Source organism: Tupaia chinensis, unplaced genomic scaffold (assembly GCF_000334495.1).
Source record: "Tupaia chinensis unplaced genomic scaffold, TupChi_1.0 Scaffold000368_1, whole genome shotgun sequence".
In the NCBI taxonomy this organism is placed as follows: Eukaryota; Metazoa; Chordata; class Mammalia; order Scandentia; family Tupaiidae; genus Tupaia; species Tupaia belangeri.
In genome coordinates, this window is record NW_006159865.1 from 1754745 (window position 1) to 1762436 (window position 7692).

The following is a 7692-nucleotide window of genomic DNA, read 5'->3' on the forward strand; positions in this document are numbered from 1 at the left end:
CTAGAGGAGAAGGGACTGCAGCATAGCCATTTTTCCTGGGGGATGATTTCTCACTTTCCCCTTCTTTTTGTCCTCCCTGTCTCTCTCTGATGAGTGCACACACCCTATGGCAAAAACTTAAGGAAAAAAGAAAACAAAAGAAAAAGAAAAAGTGATCGAATAAAGCTCAATTATCCTGGGAAATTCTAGGAGATAGTTTTGAATTGCCTGAGTTGTCCCACATCAGGAGTGGAGTAATTCCTATAACAGCCCTCATTGGCTAGGGATTTTGCCCCCTAGACTGTTAACTTCCCCATCTGCCTAGGATGAGCAAACTTCTTTGGCCAGAGAAAGCCCTCAGCCATACTGCTGCCAGTGCTGGTATGAGGAAATCCTTGCAGTGTGGGGGAAGGTTGAGCACTGACAAGATTTAGATGGGCCACCAGCAGCATGTGTTGCTGTGCCCTCTGATAGCACCGGCATAGGGCGCTATGCACTTGCGGTTCCTGTATCTGCCAGCTCGTGCTGCCCTATTTCTTTATGGCTTCATTGGTTTGGATTCTGATTTTTATGGTAAATTTCATGAGACTGATCCATGTTTCATTGTTGCAGAAAAACAGACACTCAGGAATGAAAATACAGCACTCCAGAGAGGAAAAAGGAGAACTCCTTACTTCTTTACTGCACTAGTGGGCACAGAGGAGTCTCCGGCCCCCTGTGGGGGTTATGCATAGTATTTTATGGGGAACTGAGAAAAGGGGGAGTTTCAGCAGGCTACAGGTATCCTATCAGGAAGAAGCAGGCCAGGATTTGCTCTAAAGAAAGGGTCAGATAAGTGGGGGTGGTGGGGGTTTGGCTTCTCAAGGTCGCAGGCTGCTTTTATCACTTCAAAGGAGGAGAGTCAGTGAGTGAATTTGCAGAGGCCTGAGAAATGTCAGCAATTGCTGGCCTTGGGCTATTGTGAGTTGGGGGGGGGCTCCACATCATCATCATTGAAGAAGAATACTACATAAGGACTTACAGAACTAACAGTGTTTTGTTTGTTTGTTTGTTTTCTTTTCTTTTTAAAGAATGAAAGCATTGAGACTGTGATCACAATTTTATGAACCCTCCTCTCATTGATGTTACGGTAAAAATTGTCTTCATGTAGAATTATTTGTGGTGATTGGGGAAGCATGGTAACCAGAGTTCAGGTATTCCAAAAATGCTAATATAGCCCTGACGATGAAGATGGATCCAATGAGAGCCTAGTTACCTTCTTAGCCCTCAGAGCATCACATAGTTAGAGTCATGTCCAGAAGAAGTTGCCTTTTCAACAGCCATGCTGCATATTCTCAGCATGTGGGAGTGAACCTCAGTGGCAATGCCTTTACTAGATAATCCATGATGACTGGGCATCTGATCTGAGTTGCACCAATCAGACTTGTTGTCTAAGGAATTTAAATTTTGGAATCAAGAACCACAAAACAAGTGATTGGACTTAAATGATTTAAGGTGGTAAAATATTAGACACGTGTGCCCTTTGGAGGTTAAGGTCCTGGTTCTTTCTTTTCATTCCAAAGCCACAGTCATCAAACATTTCCTAAGACTTTAAGGTAGAGTTCTGGGGGCATTCATTTGCTACATGGTTAGCACCTATTCCTAAATTCCCATTTTCTAAAAGGGCCCAGGTTAACATCAGTTGTCTATTTTGTGGCTAAAGTGATCCTACTTTCAGTCAGAGGTGGGCACTAGTGGAAATAACCCAGTCTATTAATAATGTAAACAGTTATCTCTCTTGTAATAGTGACTGGTTCAGGTAATCTGAGAGAGATCATTCTCTGGGCCATTGAGATTAGTTAAGTGTTTAGCACATAGCCCAATTCAGGCCACAAAGATACAAGGAAATGTTTATAGGAAGAAAACTAGAAAAATAATCCTGGCTTTTGTAAAGAAGCAATTATAAAAGATGGCCTCTTACGGATGATGTTTTGCAGATGTAAAGGTTGGAACTGTTGCAACCATTTTTTCATCATGAGGAAAGACTACTTGAAGATGAAACATAGGGAGGATAGAGGGATATAAGGAAATTATGTTCCTCATGTCATCACTAATCATTGAAATTTTATTGCAAGAATGTCTAGTTGTTTGAGCCAATAAAGCTCCTTAAACCCATTAGAATTGAATTTTCCATTATCTGTGACTAAAATAAGCACTTAGTTTGTCTTAGGGCAGATTTCCCAGAATCAAATCCTGAGACAAGAATTCATGTAGAAATATTTTACTAGGGCAGACATTCCAGGAGAAACCAGAAAAAAAAAAAAAGGAATGGAAAATGGAAGAAGTTAAAGATGTGCTATCAGGCTGTGTCAATCTTATTCCAAAGGAGAATCTATAGTAAGTTACTAATAATTTGTTTTTAACCCAGAATGAGGGAGCTGAGATTGAGACCCACATATCATTCGATCACTGGCTAAAAACTGCCCCAAGGAGACATAAAATCCCAGGTACTTTCAGCCCTCTGAACATGAAGATGAAATGGTTCTAGTAGCCCAAGGACAGTCTTTCAAAAAGAGTTGCAAGAGCAGGGCATCAAAAGCAAAAGCAAACAGAAGCTAGAAGCGGAGTGCATGGAAATGATAAAAGAGGGGATCTGAGTGCAACACCAACAGTATTAGCTACACAGATTTACTATTCCTAAAGCTGTATTCAGGGCTGGATGGTGGTACAGTGGTAGAATGTGATGTTCTGTGTGGATTGCCCAGGTGGAATGGTTTGGGTTTGCATCCAGGGACCTCCCTGCATGTCCACATGATCCAGAGCTCACTAAGGCTAGGGGCATTGCACAGCATGAGGGTGATGTTGGGGATCCCATTTCTCTCTCCTCTCTCTCTCTCTCTCTTTCTATTTCTCTTACTCATAAAGGAAATGGATAAACTTTAAAATAAAAAAAAAAAGAAAAATAATGAAGTCGTATTGGTTTATTTTGTTGGATAATTACTCAAATAACCTTTAGCTAATATAGGCAGGTAAACTAAAGGCACAAAATCCTGGTGATAATGAGCACACTGCTTTTGACAAAATTCAAGGGACACCTGTCAATGCTACAATAGTTAGCGAAACCCTTTCAAGAATCCAAAGTATAGCATCCTAGCCAGATACAAAGATGGCCTCCAATACTTTCACATTCTGCCCTTTTAAGATTTTGTGTAATCCTCTCAAACACTGAGTAGGGGTGGCTCATATATCAAATCAGATATTGCAGAAATAATGGAGTATAATTTATGAGGCTAAGCTTTAAAATTCTTTGTAGTTTCTACTTTGCTCTGTGAGACCACTCATTATCGGGGAAGCCAGATAGCATGCCATAAGGAACACATGCAGATCTATAGAAAGGAACACATGGTGAGGAGCTGAGGTCTCCTTCCAACAGCCATAATCACTCACATTCACTGGAGTGAGCTATTTCAGACATGGATCCTCCACCCCCAGTCAAGCCTTCAGATGATGACATCTCTGGCTGATATCTTGACTGTCATGTCTAATGAGATATGCTACTCTTGAATTCCCAACACACAAAAACTGAGAGATAATAATTTTTTTAAAAAGGTTTTTGCCATAGGGCATGTGTGCTTGCTGGAGACAGAGTGAGACAGTGAGAGGGAAAGTGAGAAATCACTACCTAGTAGGCATGGCCGCACCACAGTCCCTTCTCCATTCTCTTCCTGGTATTTTGGGCACACACACACAAACACACACACACACTCCTGGTGGGATTTTTCAAGCTTCCAGGTCATGGACTTGAACTGTATTCGTCCAGCATCATAACTACCTGCTGGCTCAAGAATGTTTATTTTCTTAAGTACCATGTGGGGACCAGCAGAAGGCATAATGGTTATGTCATTGGACTTCCATGTAGTTGACCCTGGTTCAAGTCCAGGACCCAGAGGCTTAAAACTCATGCCAGGTGACTGTGCATGTGTGCCCAAAATCCTGAGAGGAGAATGGAGGAGAAGGGATTGCGGTGTGATCATGCCCCCTGGGGGGTGATTTATCGCTTTCTGTCTCTATGTCTCTCTCTGTCTGTCTGGCGAGCGCACGCGCCCTATAGAGAAAACCCCTCAAAAAAAAATAGAAAAGAAAAGGTAACTCAGTTTTGACTTTGTATATTTTGTCAGAGACAGTAAATTCCTAGAGAATGGGCATAAATATGTGTAGTGTTCAACATACTCTGTTTGGTGTAAACCCTGCACAAATAGGCACTTAATGCCTTTTATCTAGATGGAGATGATAATTATAGTCAACAGACCAAAGTACAATATTCTACAAACTCCAGAGCAGAGTCAAGAGCTGAGAACTGGGGATCCCTGATATTAATTTTCCAGGAACAATTTTATTTATTTTCTCTGAATACAGGGTGGGTCAATGTGAAGCCGTGAAGAAAGGTAATCTAATCTCTTAGAATTTACGTATTTTTTAAATTTTCCACTTCTAGAAACATAATACTAGCATTAAACTCAAACATACTGCATCTTTCTGTGCAAATATTTATTTATTTTGGGAGTGATACAAATGCTATATACCCTTTTATGTAAGGTGCATGGTTTTAGGGAGTAGCATAATTTGATGAAGGTCAATAAATACTACTTACTCAGACATTTCAGTAGTTTTCTATGCCACTATGTTAGTATTTTATGTCATTTTTATAGCTTCTTAAAGGTATACTTGACATATACTAACAGAAAACATTTAAAGAATGCGGTTTAATACATTTTGACATATGTATTCAACTGGGAAATCATTTCAACTGATACAATAGACATGTTCTTCACATACAAAAGCTTCTTCTAGAATTCTCTCCTCCTCCCCACCAACCATCCTCCAACCACAGGCAACCATTAATTTACCTTCTGTCTCTATACATTAGTTTGCATTTTTTTCAGAATTTTATATAAATAGAATCATATACTATGCATCCTTGTGATCTGGCTTTTTTTCATTCATTCATTCTTAATGTTTTTTGTTATTGTTGTTGTCGTGTTTTTTGTTTTGTTTTGCTTTGTTTTTGAGAAATATTTTGCTATTGGGAGCATGCATGCTCACCAGAGACAGAGAGACAGAAAGCAAGAAATCAGTCCTCCCAAAGGTGATGGCCATGTCACAATTTCTTCTCCTCCATTATCCTCTTGGGAGTTTGGGCACACACCCACAGATGCTTGGCATGAGTTTCAAGCTTCCAGGTCTAGGACTCAAGCCACTGTCAGCCACATGGGAATCCAGTGTCCTAACCATCATATCACCTGCTGGCCCCCAAAATTCTTAATTTTAAAGTCAAGTTTATAATTGTTTTTCTTCTTTTCATTTAAGTCTTATATTTATTATTTTTTACAATTTTAAAATTTACACTTAATCACTGTACTTTTTATAGTATACAAAATAGTTTATCCCAGCACAAATACAGTGCATATTAGTCAAGTCATATATATTACCATATACATTATTGACCGTTAGCTGTTCAGTTTTGTTTCTGTTAAATGATTTTTTACCCTAATTCCATTCCTTCCACTCCCTATTAATTACCCCCTCCTATACTGTCTCTAATATTTTCAGTTGCCCTCCCTGCTATTATACTTTTCAGTCTTTCCTTTTCTGCCAGAGTGCAGACTCTTAGTATATATTAAATGGAGACATACATTGCCTGCCTTTCATAGGCTGGGTTACTTCACTTACCATTAAATCTTCCATATTCATTTGTTTTGTATCAAATGTCAAGATCTCATTAATTTTTTATAGCTGAGTAGTATTCCATAGTGTATATGTGCCACATTTTTTCAATCTTTTCATCTGTTCTTGGACATTTGGGTTGATTCCAATTATTTATTTTGTAAATTATGACTTTGGTGTAGTATATAAGAAATCTCTTTAACTTGGAGTCACAGTTTTTCTAGTATTTCTTTTCATAATTTCATAGTATTTGATTTTATCCTTAGTCTACTGTCTGAGGTTTTTCTTTTTATGCATAGCTTAAGGTATGAATTAGAGTTTATTTGTTGCATATGTATATTATATTACATTTGTTGAAGAACTTAACCTTTCTCCAATGAATTGCCATTGCACCTTTGTCAAAAATTAATACACCATTTGTGTATGAGTCTATGTCTGGATTCTATATTATGTTCTGTTGATCTAATTTCTAATGTTATGCCAATACTGTACTGTTTTAATTTCTATAGCTAAGTGGTATGTCTCAAAGTCATGTAATAGAACTTTTCTAGGTTTGTTCTTTTTCAAAGTTGTTTTGACAAATTTAGGTCCTTTGTATTTTCACATGAGTATTAGAATCAGCTTGTCAATCCCTATAAAAAAAAAAAACTTGCTAGAACTTTAATATTGTATTGAATTTCTAGCTAAATTTAAAGAGACCTGACAACATCTTATGTCTTCCAACCCATGAAAAGGCCAATCTCTTCACTTATTTATGTCTTGTTTTTTTTCTGTTTTGGCAATATTTTGTAGTTGCCAGTTGTGAGATCTTGCAAATTTTATCAAATTTATCCTTAAGTTATTTTACATGTCAATGCAATTGCAAATGGCATTTTAAAAGCTTCAGTTCCAACTTGTTCATGGCTAGTATAGATTATATACTTTCATTATATCGATCTTGATCCTGAAAACTTGCTAAATTTACATATTGGTTCCATAACTCTTTTTGTAGTCTTAAGCTTTGCTTGAAATTAGTCATGTCATCTATGACTGAGAAGGTTTTTCATATTTCCTTCCAATCCAGATCCCTTTAAATATTATATATATACATATATATATGTATGTGTATATATATAAAATTTTAGATTTATAGAAAAGTTCAAAAGATTGTATGGTATTCGTCTTTATCCTTCCCTTATCTTAACTCTTATGTCACCATCTTGTATTTATGATACATATTTCAAGAGTAAAAAATAACATTGTTAATCATTATGTTTTTATGTTTCCTTAGTTCTTCCTGATCCATAAGTCTCTTAGTCTTTCTTATCTTTTGTGACCATGACACTTTGGAAAGTAGTGGTAAAATATTTTGTGGAAGATGTGTTTGTCTGACTTTTTCTCATACAAATATAAGATTATGACTTTGGAGGAACATGATCACTTTCATCTAGTTTTCTGAGAGTTATTTACTTTTGATCATCAATAAGCATTCAATTTATAAAGTTATTTTTTGTCTTTATTGTTTGCTAGGATAATTTCCATTGTTTTGTTACTCTAGTCAATTACATTATTTAGTTCAGTTTTCAGATACAAAGTAATCTTTAATTACTGGTATAGCTCAAACTTGTTCATGATGTTTTGTTCTTTTTTATTCATTTCAGGTTCTATTTGACAATATTTTGTTATAGATTTTTATGTCTTCACTCTAAAATGCTGTTGATCTAAAATTTATATTGTAATCTATCTGTCAAGTTTTAGGCTCATAGATAGACTTTTTCTTCTTTTTAACTTTTGCCAAAGAACATGTGCACTTGTCAGAGAGAGACAGAGAAAGAGTTAGAGAGGGAAAGTGAGACAGCACCCCTTCAAGAGTGGACGGTCATGCCACAATCCCTTTTCTTTCATTTATCTCCTTTTTGGGATTTTTTTTTTTTTTTGCATACATGCACATGTGTCCAGCATATTTTGTAAGCTACTAGGTCTGGGACTTGAACCACATAGTTAGTCATATGGGATCCAATGCCTTAACCA